The sequence below is a fragment of the Delphinus delphis genome, chromosome 5, assembly GCF_949987515.2.
Source record: "Delphinus delphis chromosome 5, mDelDel1.2, whole genome shotgun sequence".
Classification (NCBI taxonomy): domain Eukaryota; kingdom Metazoa; phylum Chordata; class Mammalia; order Artiodactyla; family Delphinidae; genus Delphinus; species Delphinus delphis.
Genome location: NC_082687.1, coordinates 86,408,038 through 86,420,712, shown reverse-complemented (window position 1 = coordinate 86,420,712; position 12,675 = coordinate 86,408,038). Strand labels below are relative to the sequence as shown.

At 37.2% G+C, this 12,675-nt stretch overlaps 1 protein-coding gene across 2 annotated transcripts in view; it reads left to right on the top strand.

Moving 5' to 3' along the window:
- The window catches only part of STIM2 (stromal interaction molecule 2), a 168,243-nt gene that overhangs the window by 52,905 nt on the left and 102,663 nt on the right, over window positions 1-12,675 (top strand). The window lies entirely within an intron of this gene.

The window sequence follows — 12,675 nt, the reverse complement described above, 5'->3', positions numbered from 1 at the left end:
ATGGTACTGTACTGTACTGTAATAGGTTTAAATATATTGTCTTGTATTTGTGGTGTCTTATCCCCGGGACGGGCTTTTACCTCCCTCTCTCTCACTGCTGCTGTAACTGGAGACCCCAGACTGCTGCTCTCCTTCGCTCCAGCTTAGCCTTCTCTCCCCCTTCTTCTTCGTTAGAACAGCACCTATTTCAGTTGCTAATCCCTATCTCCAGTTCCTGTTGTCTGCTCTCATTTAAGAATTTCCTCTTTCCTTCCTTTCTTACCCTTCCTTTCCCAGGAAGTTTATTCCTTATGAAATGATGAGACACACAGGGACATATTAAAAGGACATATTAAAAGGGAGGAGGCCAGGTTTGCTGAGGCAACTTTAAAATACCAAATGTCTTTGTAGAAAATATGTGTCCCATATTTTAAATGAATTTTTAAAAATTTTACTTAAGTCATTTTCATCACGCTTGCATATTTTTAAAGGTAATGCTGTTACATGCTAGATTTGTCAGTAGTTATTTTAAATAAAGTTTCTAGGAACTGAGGCTGTGTTGTTTTTGTTTGAATACTAATTTCTCTGAAGATTTAATAAGCATTTATATAAAATTAATTGTAATTTTGTTGATTTAAAGTTGAAGGTCACATTTAACATGGCTTGTTACTTCTTTGCTCTGAAAAGCAGGACATTTTACTTAAATAAAACTCATTACATATATCCTCATCACAAAAGTAGGGCATATACCTTCCATAGAGAAGGTTTAGTTCCTTTGTATAATACATGTTAGTTCTTTTTAGGTTTTATGGGTGTTGTTAGCTGCACTATAGTTCTCCAGGTTTACCAAAACCATGTATTATTTTTTACTTATATTTTTCAATGCTACTCATAAGAAGTTATGAGGGTGAATATTTTATGCTAATTTTGCAGGTGAGGACGTTAAGAACCAAAGATGTTAAGAGGTTTGCTGAAGGTTACATGGTTACTGCAGTGAAATTGAGATTAGAGCTCATGTCTGTTGCCAGAGTTGATGGTATTATGATTATTTAGGGAATATATGAGCTGATAGGTAGACAGTTACATGTGATTATAATAGTTATGCATAAAATGCTGTGAAAGTGGAGAATAGGAAATATCTGTTAAGCAGTCAGGAAGGCTTTATAGAGGGGGTTAATCACTAGTGAAGTGATTCTTCAGGGATCAGAATGTGCTTTGTATTTCATGCTGGGTTGAATGGGCTTTATTCTTTGGGGGATTGGGAAGTACTGAAGGATTTCAGCAGGAGGGGTGATGTGACCATCTTCATATTCTAAAGATATGGTGGCCGTAAAAGGGGATACATTTGTAGCATGGTAGTACTAGAGATGGGGAGACCATTACAGGAAAGCTGTGGGGGAAGTGATGAGGTTATCTCTGATGGCAGCGGTGGAGAGGAGGAGAGGAGGGAACTGGATTTGAGCTTTTAATAGTCAGACAACATACAAATGTTGTTCTCACTTCTTCCACCCCCCACCCACCCCACCCCATCAGAAAAAGAGCTAAAAGTTTGCGTTTAGAAAACTGACCCAGTTCTGATCATCTTCAGGTTGCTGATCTGCAAAGAGCTTTGCTCTTAATTGTTAAGGGTATAGCTACATTTAGGATAGAAATCATGTCTTTTAGTGACAAAGCTCTTTCTTTGGATGGAAGCTAAATTTATGCCTGGATTATGGTAATAGTGTAAATAAGACTTTTCAATATAGGATCTACACAGTCACATCATTTCAGGAAGCAAAGCTAACATTACTTAAAATGATCAGTACTATTTTATGAATGACTTCTTTCATTCCATTTTAGATCATTATAAATCATTTCTTAGAAATTTCTGATTGAGTTCTGTAGGCAGGAAGAATGCTGTAATTGTCAGTCTCTTTGATATCATGTCCTTCTAGGCCAGATTCTACCTATTTGATGCCACCCTGTATCTTGTCCTTTCCTCATATCCTGAAACGGAAGAGACCTGTTGCAATGTTCCCATCCGTCATGTGGTAGGTGGAGTTTTCTTGGATTGTCTGTAAGAACAGTCTTCCTATTGCTAATTGGGCCAAACTCATAATAATATGAATTTAGTTTTTAGTACCTAATCATTCAGAGATTTAGTTTATATATCTTTCTCTAAAATTATGAAACACAAAGGAAAATGATGCATAGTTATATTTATGCTTGATAATCAATGAGGTCTTTTTCTGATTGATAGCATATCTATTTGATGGAGACTGCATACTATAGTGGAATGAATGAGAGTTCTAGAAATTAGTAAAACTTACCTTGTAAATATTTTTGTAATCTGCCCCATTCTATATCACCTTATTAGCACAATCTTAGTTCGGACCTTGTGGCTTGGCATAATAAAATAACTTGTCTCTCTGCCTTCAGTCTGTTGTCCTCGAATCCACACTCTGCAGCTACCTGAATATTCTATAGGAAACACAAATCTCACACCATCCCACCCATGTATCCATGAGTCTGTTGTTGCTAGTGAGTTCTGCTAAATGCTTGAATTTGTGGCATAACCAGAGTGGCTCCTTGAATATTTAATTTCCATGAAGTCTTGGTAGCTCCGACAATTTGACACCCACACACCCACACACATACTTGACTTCTGTAAAATATTTCAATGCATTCATTTCTTTTTATGCTTTAAGTACTGTTTACTTATTTACTTAATAACTTGTTGATAGTATTTATTAAAATACCTGATATAGATTGATGTTAATTGAGATGGGTATAAAATTATGAAAAGATAGAAAATAGGACACATAACTGATAGTAAATAAGAAAGCGGCACAGATCTCTGTCAACCATCTTCATAATTCCTTTTTTAAAAAAAATTATTTATTTTATTTTTGGCTGCATTGGGTCTTCATTGCTGCTCGTGGGCTTTCTCTAGTTGTGGCGAGCAGGGGATACTCTTCATTGCAGTGCATGGGCTTCTCATTGCGGTGGCTTCTCTTGTTGCAGAGCACAGGCTCTAGATGCACAGGCTTCAGTAGTTGTAGCACGTGGGCTTCAGTAGTTGTGGCTCGCGGGCTCTAGAGTGCAGGCTCAGTAGTTGTGGTGCATGGCCTTAGTTGCTCCACGGCATGTGGGATCTTCCTGGACCAGGGATTGAACCCGTGTCCCCTGCATTGGCAGGTGGATTCTTAACCACAGTGCCACCAGGGAAGTCCCTTTTATACAATTTTTAAAGGTTACTTTCCATTTACCATTATTATAAAATATTAGCTGTGTTTCCTGTGTTGCACAGTACATCCTTGAACCTATCTTACACCCAGTAGTTTGTAGTTCTCACTTCCCCACCCATATATTGCCCCCACCCCGCCCAGGCACTATAGAGCAGACTTTATATCTGAGTCTGTCTGTCTTGTTATATTCACTAGCTTGTTTTATTTTTTAGATTCCACAAATAAGTGATAGCATACAGTATTTGTCATTCTCTGTCTCACTGATTTCACTCAGCATAATACCTTCCAAATCTATTCATGTTGCTGAAAATGGCAAAATTTCATTCTTTTTTTATAGCTGAGTAGTATTCCTTTTTATTTATATACCACATTTTCTTTATCCATTCATCTGTTGGTGGACACTTTGGTTGCTTCCATATCTTGACGATTGTAAATAATACTGCTATGAACATTGGAGTGCATGCATCTTTTTGAATTAGTGTTCTGATTTTTTTTTTTTGGATATCTACCCAGGAGTGGAATTGCTGGGCCAAATGATAGTTCTGTTTTTAGTGTTTTGAGAAACCTGTGTACTGTTTTCCACAGTGGCTGCACCAATTTACATTCCCACCAACGGTGTACAAGGGTTCCCTTTTCTCCATATCCTCGCCAACATTTTTTATTTGTGTTCTTTTTGATGATAGCCATTCTCACAAGTGTGAGATGATAATCTCGTGGATTTGATTTGCATTTCTCTGATGATTACTGATGGTGAGAATTTTTTTCATGTGCCCTTTGGCTATCTGCATTTCCTCTTTGGAAAAATGTCTATTCAGTCATTCTGCACATTTTTTAATTGAGTTTTTTTTTAAAATCACCTTTTTAAAAAAAATTTTATTGATTTTTGGCTGCTTTGGGTTTTCGTTGCTGCGTGCGGGCTTTCTCTAGTTGCAGTGAGCAAGGGCTGCTCTTTGTTGTGGTATGTGGGCTTCCCATTGCAGTGGCTTCTTTTGTTGTGGAGCATGGGCTCTAGGTGCGCAGGCTTCAGTAATTGTGGCACGCACACTCAGTAGTTGTGGCTCACGGGCTCTAGAGCGCAGGCTCAGCAGTTGTGGCACATGGGCTTAGTTGCTTCATGGCATGTGGGGTATTCCTTGACCAGGGCTCAAACCCGTATCCCCTGCATTGGCAGGTGGATTCTTAACCACTGCGCCACCAGGGAAGCCCAAGTGGTTTGTTTTTTGATGTTGAGTTATATGAGCTATTTATATATGTTGGATATTAATCCCTTATCGGTCATATCATTTGCAAATATTTTCTCCCATTCATCAGGTTGTCTTTTTGTTGATGGTTTCCCTTGCTGTGCAAAAGCTTTTAAGTTTAGGTAGGTCCCATTTGATTATTTTTGCTTTTATTTCCTTTACTTTAGGAGGCAGAGCCAAAAAAATATTGCTGTGATATATGTAAAAGAGTGTTCCACCTATGTTTTCCTCTAGGAGTTTTAGAGTATCTGGTCTTACATTTGGGTGTTTAGTCCATTTTGAGTTTATTTTTGTATATGGCTTAGAGAATGTTCTAATTTCATTCCTTTACATGTAGCTGTCCAGTTTTCCCAGAACCACTTATTGGAGAGACTGTCTTCTGCATTGTATATTCTTACTTTGTTTCTTATAGATCAATTGACCGTAAGTGTGTGGGTTTATTTCTGGGATCTCTATTATGTTCCATTGATCTTTGTCTGTTTTTGTGCCATTACCCCATTGTTTTGATTACTGTAGCTTTGTAGTATAGTCTGAAGTCAGGAAGCGTGATTCCTCCAGCTCTGTTCTTTCTCAAGATTGTTTTGGCTGGAGTGTATTTTTTTTAAAATTAATTTATTTTTTATTTATTTATTTTTGGCTGCGTTGGGTCTTCGTTGCTGTGCACGGGCTTTCTCCAGTTGCAGCGAGCGGGGGCTACTCTTTGTTGTGGTGCGCGGGCTTCTCATTGCAGTGGCTTCTCTTGCTGCAGAGCACGGGCTCTGGGCACGTGGGCTTCAGTAGTTGTGGCACGTGGGCTCAGTAGTTGTGGCTTGCGGGCTCTAGAGCGCAGGCTCAGTAGTTGTGGCGCACGGGCTTACTTACTCCGCGGCATGTGGGATCTTCCTGGAGTAGGGATCGAACCTGTGTCCCTGCATTGGCAGGTAGATTCTTTTTTTTCTTTTTTTTTTTTTGTGGTACACGGGCCTCACTGTTGTGGCCTCTTCCGTTGCGGAGCACAGGCTCCGGACGCGCAGGCTCAGCGGCCATGGCTCATGGGCCTAGCTGCTCTGCGGCACGTGGGATCTTCCCGGATCGGGGCACGAACCCATGTCCCCTGCATCAGCAGGCAGACTCTCAACCACTGCGCCACCAGGGAAGCCCGCAAATTTACTATTATTCCCATTTTACAGATGAAGAAGTTAAGGCAAATAAGTTAAATAACTTTCCTGAGGTTATATAATAAGAGGCAGAATGAGAATGAATTAAAAGTTCTTTTTCCTCCTACAGAGTGCTCAACATTTCTCATCTGAAAAATTGGGATAGTGATTTTATTTTTGACTGTTGTTAAGTTCTCGCACTGAGAGAGAAGTGAAACAGAGAAGTGAAACAGTTGGATCAATGCCTGTCAGTAACAGCAACGTTCTCTTTATTTCCTGAGGTGTTGATATAGGTAGAATGGTTTTAATGGTCTTTGTTCTCCATAGCTTATGTTTTGCTTATAGCTTTTTAAAAAATTGTGGTAAAATATATATAACATAAAATTTACCATTTAAACCATTTTAAGTATATAATTCAGTGCCATTAAGTACATGCACAGTGTTCTGGTTGTAACTTTGAATTATCATTTTCTTCCCTCCAAAACAAATAAAAATAAGCAAAGCTATTTCACTACTCTGTGCACATAATGTTGCTAATCAAAATGTTAGAGTTTAGGGCTTCCCTGGTGGCGCAGTGGTTAAGAATCCGCCTGCCAATGAGGGGACATGGGTTCGAGCCCTGGGCTGGGAAGATCCCACATGCCATGGAGCAACTAAGGCTGCATGCCACAACTACTGAGCCTGTGCTCTAGAGCTTGCAAGACACAACTACTGAGCCCACGTGCCACAATTACTGAAGCCCACGTGCCTAGAGCCTGTGCTCTGCAACAAGAGAAACCACCGCAATGAGAAGCCCACGTACCGCAACAAAGAGTAGCCCCCACTCGCTGCTACTAGAGAAAGCCCGTTCACAGCAATGAAGACCCAATGCAGCCATAAATAAATAAATAGATAGATAAATAAATAAAGTTAGTGTTTATAGCATCCTGGGAAATTAGGAGTCAGTAAATAAGTGTATGCATGCATCTGTTTACTTTTGTTTTTTGCACCTAGTCAACAATATTTTCCTGCATATGACAGATACAGCAAAGTTATACTCAGATATAGTATTGCTTTCTAGGAAGTTATAGTATAAAACACAGTGGGAAAAATTAGGCAGCTGTCAATGAATCTAGAGATAAATACAGCTGCATAAATATTTCTCATTTATTTACATACATTAAATGAACATATTGGTTAACCACAAATGTAAGTGTAGATATTTTTGGGTTGAGGAATGTGTTGGTAAATGAATTGCATATTAAGATAGTTTTGAGGCAGAGGCATCACCTTGTCTCCTACCTTTAGAGAGGCTCTTTGAGAAGATTAGTGGGAACTTTTTGAGGTGGCAAGGACAAGATGCTTTGTGAGGGTGGGGGAATAAGTGGGAGTGAAATAATCAGAAGATGGTAAGTTGAAAAATATCCCTGGAAAGTGGGAAAGGACCTAAGTAACTGAGTTTGTTTCAGATAGTCTGTTTAAAACATTTGGAAGGTATAATTGAACTTAGCAATTTTTAAGGGAAATTTTTAGCTAACAGATGAGGGGAAAGTTCTTTCTTTTTACAAGAGTCAGACTAATTAATGAGGACTTTGTAAACGAAGTCAGTGATTCAGAGCTCCAAGAGGCAGTCATTAATCAGAAAGGGTTTCAAAATAAAGGCTCTTTATTTTCTTTTCACTATAATACTTAAGCCATAATTTGATATATCAGCAGTGGTTTCTCAGCCCTGTTGTTGGTGAGGTCTGTCTCCTTTGTTGAACTTTTCAAAAATCTGAGTTAAACATTTGAGATTCAGAATCCACCTGCATTTTTATAGCCTCCTGGTATAGCGTCGTGTATACGAGTTACAATTTTCCTTTTCTCATTTGTTGTTCTGGCATGTAATATACTTTCAGTAAATATTAGCATAGTTTGAATATCTATGAAATTATATTTCCTGGTACCATATACCGGGAAATATAATAGATTATGGGTTGAAACTTCTCTTTAAAAAAGTATGTGGCAGCCTTTATTATTTATTTATTAGACTTTTTGAGAAACATCCATTAATCCTCCTGTATGCCAGGTGTTGGTGATATGCTAGACATTGGGATAATAAGAGAAATAAGGCAGACTCTGCCTTAAAGAGGATATCAAAAAAGAAAGAAGACATTATTCACTTTCTTTTTGAGTTTGAATCAGATTGTTGGTTTATTGAAAAATGACACCAAACGGTTATCTCTGAAGATTTTAGAGAAGATTTGCTCTCAAAATATTCAGATTGAAGTGTTTGATTTGATAAATGCTTGAACTATTAGTGGAAGCACCAAGTATGAACAATATTTGTTTAAAATTTTTCTCTCAGTGGTAGTAATTAAGAAAATCCTAATCATGAGACTCATAAAAGTTGCCAGCGTGGTAAGCCATGTTCTTGGCAGTATATGATGTTGCACATTGTTAATGGGCTACAGTCATTGGTTTGTGATGAAAAGTCGGCTGGCTCTCCTTCTTAGTTCTCTTCTGCATGAAATTTGCTGACCTCAAAGGTATTATAGGAGGGAAACTAGCTTTAAAGACTGGATTTACTTTTTCAGTTTCATTTATTTCTTAAGCTCTTATTTTCTTACATTTCTGAACTATATTCCTTGCCTATATCAATTGACTGGGACAACAAAATATAGAATATGGCATAAATATTTGTGCCTCTAGTAAAGGCTTAATGGAGTCACATTTGGCGCAGTTTGTAACTCTGTGTTGTTTGGTTTCACTCATCCAAATAGAAGTTACCTTTGTTTTACCTAGACTTTTATTAGTTCATTCTAAAAATGTCAGTCATATTTGTCTCCTTTCTCTCAGTACACTCAGTTGTCACTTCAGTCTGACCTCTTCCATCTATCCTCACTGCTGTGGTTGTAGTTTATGTTGTTACTTCCTGCCTGTACTGTTGGAATAGGCATTCGCTGGTAACAAGCATGTAAACTGAGACTATAGTTTTTTCTCTAGATTAAAATAAAACTGACTATATGGGAAAACATTTTTTGAACTTGAAAGCACTACACAAAATATAAGTTGTGATTTCTGTTATATTTGCCATCAAGTCACAGTTCACTTAAAAATGATCAGTGGCTTCTTTTAGTCTCTTCTTTCTTGGTTCATTGCCGTTCACTGACGGATAACCCCAAGCCATCTTTCCAGATTCACATCCTGCTGCTCCTCCACCCATGCTTGCTAGTGTTTTCTTCCTCCCTCTGGGCAGTACTGTTAGCTGGCAGAGGACAGTTCCTTGTTATGTGGGACTGGCCTCCCCAGCCCTCCGCTGAAGGCCTACAGCAGCAGATGGAGGAGAGGTGAGCAGCGAGGAGCCCTGAGTAGCACTCTCAGTAGAGAGCCAGTCTGCTAGCCAGACTGCTCTTTGTGGGTCCCAGATATCGTCTTATTTCCTCTTTGGGTTTGTTCTTGTTTTCTCTTTTTCTAACCCCACTTATTAAAATCCAATTTCTCTTTCCTAATACCACCAAAAATGCAATTGCTTGCATGTAAAAGCCAGTCAGCCATAATTATTTATTAGGAGTAGTACTGTATAATAATAATGTACATATATTATAACATATATAATAATAGTAATAATATATAGTCATGAATAAAACAAGCTTAGTCCTTGCCTTCATGAAATTTTATCTTTGCTGCTAAAGTATAAGGGCCTTGAATCTTAAATATTTTAAAGTTCCCCTCCATTATTTTTTTATAATGTGTTGTATATTTTGTTCATTAAGTATTTAAACAGCAGTATTTGACAGTGGAAAAATAGACTTTATACTTTAGGCTCTTGAGGGCCACTGAATACTTTTAATTGGAGCAGGAGTAATATTAGTAGATTTCTACTAACACTTAGAGTTAACTTTAGTACTATAAAGAGGTGAGGGGTTTTACTGTCACTTTCTACATGTTAGTTTTCTAATCAGCCAAGTAATTTTGTGAAAAGTTTTTCTCTTCCAAACATTTATATTGGAAACCAGTTAGGTAAGTAATGCAGTAAACATATTTTTTGAGCGCTTACTATGTGCCAGACACTTCTAGGCACTCAGCAAAGAGCAACAATCAGAACAAAGCCTTTCATCTCATGATTGCATTATAGTGGAGGATTGGACAGTAAGAAAGTAAATACATAATATATGCACTGTGATTAAGTGCTGTGAAGAAAAATATAACAAATAGAAAAGGAGAAGGCTATTTTAGATAGGGAAATAAGATGACCTCTGAGGAGAAACATGTGTGCTGGAATGAACCAACAGTGGGTGTACTTGGGAGAAAGAGCTTTGCAGGCCAAGGAAACTGCAAGTAGAGGGTTTCAGTGAGTAATTTATTAACACGTTTTCCCTTTTATTGTCACTTTAGAATAATCTGTAGATCCCTCTATAGTCTGACCCTCAATGATATTGTCAGTCTTTTCTCAATTACCTAGTCAAATGGTAATAATAATGCCTATTTTATAAACAAAGTGAAATATATAATTTATATATAAATTTATGTAATACGTTATAGACACTCTGTAATTGATAGTTATTGTCATCATTATTTTGTTAGTATAACTATTAGCAGCTTATGTTCTTGCCCATTCATGTCTTCCTAGAGAACACTTGCTCATCTTTTAAGAATCAATGTGTAAATATCACTTTCTCCTCAAATCTTCTTGCTATACAGGACTACTCCCTTAGTTTTACTGCCATTATATATTTATTACATGTCTGTCATTGTACTTGCCATATTTAACTTTGCTTTTACCCTTTGTATACCTGGCTTCTAACCTGAAGTCTGGCATTTATGTATTTTGCTAGATAAGTAACAAATTAAGAAGTTTATTTAGTTGGCTTCTAATATTTATATTTGTTTAAACTTTCAACATATGTCTGTTACTGTGGTAGTATACTTATTGTAAAGGTTTTTTCAAGGGGAGTGTGAATTAAAGGTACGTTATTCTCAAAAGGAGAAGTAATCTAAGAAGTGTAGGTCTGTATTTCAGATTATGTCTGTCATTTATGAGGTATCTAGTGATCCCCTTCCTTGGGACACATTTATGCTTCTTGGTTCTCTCTGCTTCTCAGCCAGGTTCTGGCAGTATCTATGATAGCAATCCTTTATTCTTCTCTGACACTGGTGACACTGACGCATTTATGTTCATTATACTGACATTCGAACATGAATTGGAGTCTTGAAGACTGGTGGGAATCCCAGGTCTGTGATTTCTAGGGGTGTGATCTTAAGAAAGTAACTCATTAGTCTCATTTCCTCATCTGAAAAATGGAGATAATATGTTCCTCACACAGGGTTGTAGGTTGTACATTATGTACATGAAAGAGCATTGGCTTCTAGAATATATCAGATGTTTCTTATTAGGTGAAATAATTTTAATTCAGTAACTCTGTTTCTGCAGAATCAGATTGAGCGTTTGTTTGGCTTTGGGTAGAGGAAAACAAGGTGGAATTTAACAATGGTGTTGATTGCTGACTTTGGTTAAGTCTTACTCTGTTTCAGCTGATTCCTTTTTTTCTCAGTGGAATGTGCTGGTCTTGATCCAGAGGAAAGAAAGGAATGCTCAGCATAATAATGCTAGAAAGATATATCACACCACATTGCATTTAACACAAGGTGAGGGCACCAAGGGGAGGAAATTTGCCTTAGTTGGGTGTCCAGCACCAAGTACAGGGCCTGGCACATGACAGGCACTCCATATCATGTTTAAATGAACAAGTGATTCTGTTTAGATGAGAAACCTGTTCTGGCTATGGAGTACATAGTGCATTTTGGGTAGCTAAGGTAGATGTCTGTAAGATGTTGGCAAAGGAGACTGATTTTGGTATTTTAGCAGTTGTCTTTGAAACCATTATACCTGATTCATTATATGTACAGTTCTTTTATATCATATTGTATAAAATGCATAAATGTATAAATGTATAAAATTGTATAAAATCATATTGTATAAAAAGCTTAAGCTTTTTAATGTTTCTGCCGTCCTCACTGTTGACTTCGCTTAGAGAGTTTGACAACAAAGCCTATTTAATCAGAGTGAGTGATGCTGAGACTTTCCTTATTGTACTAGTTGTAATAACTTTCACTTCATATGTTTGTTAGCAAAATAAATACGTGTTAAAAATATGTCTGCTGGAGGCAGTAGCATGTTGTATACACATCTTCTTCACACCATGTGTTGTTGTGATACCTGAGAGCTTATATTTTATTTTGCATCCATTCAGAATAACTTGTGGGCATATGAGGGTTCTGGATGTCTTGTGAATTAGGGATCGTAATTGACCATTATGCCTGTAAGTTCTTAGATTTTAGCAAATCTTAATCAGAGTTTTGAATATTTATACACATATTTATGTCACATAACTTATAATTTCATTTTTAGAGAGTTTCCTTTTCTGTTTCCTTCCCTTCTAAGATTAAAGGAATCAAAATTAAGTTTCAGATTAAAAACTTAAAACTATTAAATGTTAAATTGCCAAAATGTTCTATAAGTAGAACATGCAGGTAATATAGGCTTAAATTGGTTTTTTTTTTAGAAAATTATTAGTTTGTCTCCAGGACTGGCTTCTTTTCTTGTAATTTTTTTTTCCTAAATGCAGAATTAGATATTCTTAGGCCGTTGTGGCTGCAATAGAGCTTAGTAAACATCTAGTCTACTTGCTTTATTTTAGAGAGGTAACTAAGATACAAGGACAAGTGATTTGTCCACAGTCAGTTAATTCATAACAGGACCAGATGATAAACTAGATTTTTAACTATTGTTGAGGAGATGGCCAAACTGTGGCTAACCCTTCTGTTATGCTAATAACCACTTTAAACTTTAAGACCATACTGTTCCTAGAAATACATGTGGATCTGATGATGTTTTAAAAGGATATTATTTTAGTGACCTGGTAGAAGTCAGTTCCTGGAATTTGTCAATCCAGCAGTCAGCCAGATTGGGTGTGAGTGAAGTTTTGGCAGTACTTTTCCATTTTGGTATGTAGACTGTTTACTAATTGAGTCAACAGGAGGTAATTTTTACTAATCTCATTTTAAGCCATGAAAAGCCCCACATTCTCTTTAAATTGTTAGTTTTGACAACCTAGATGTGAGGATTCACTC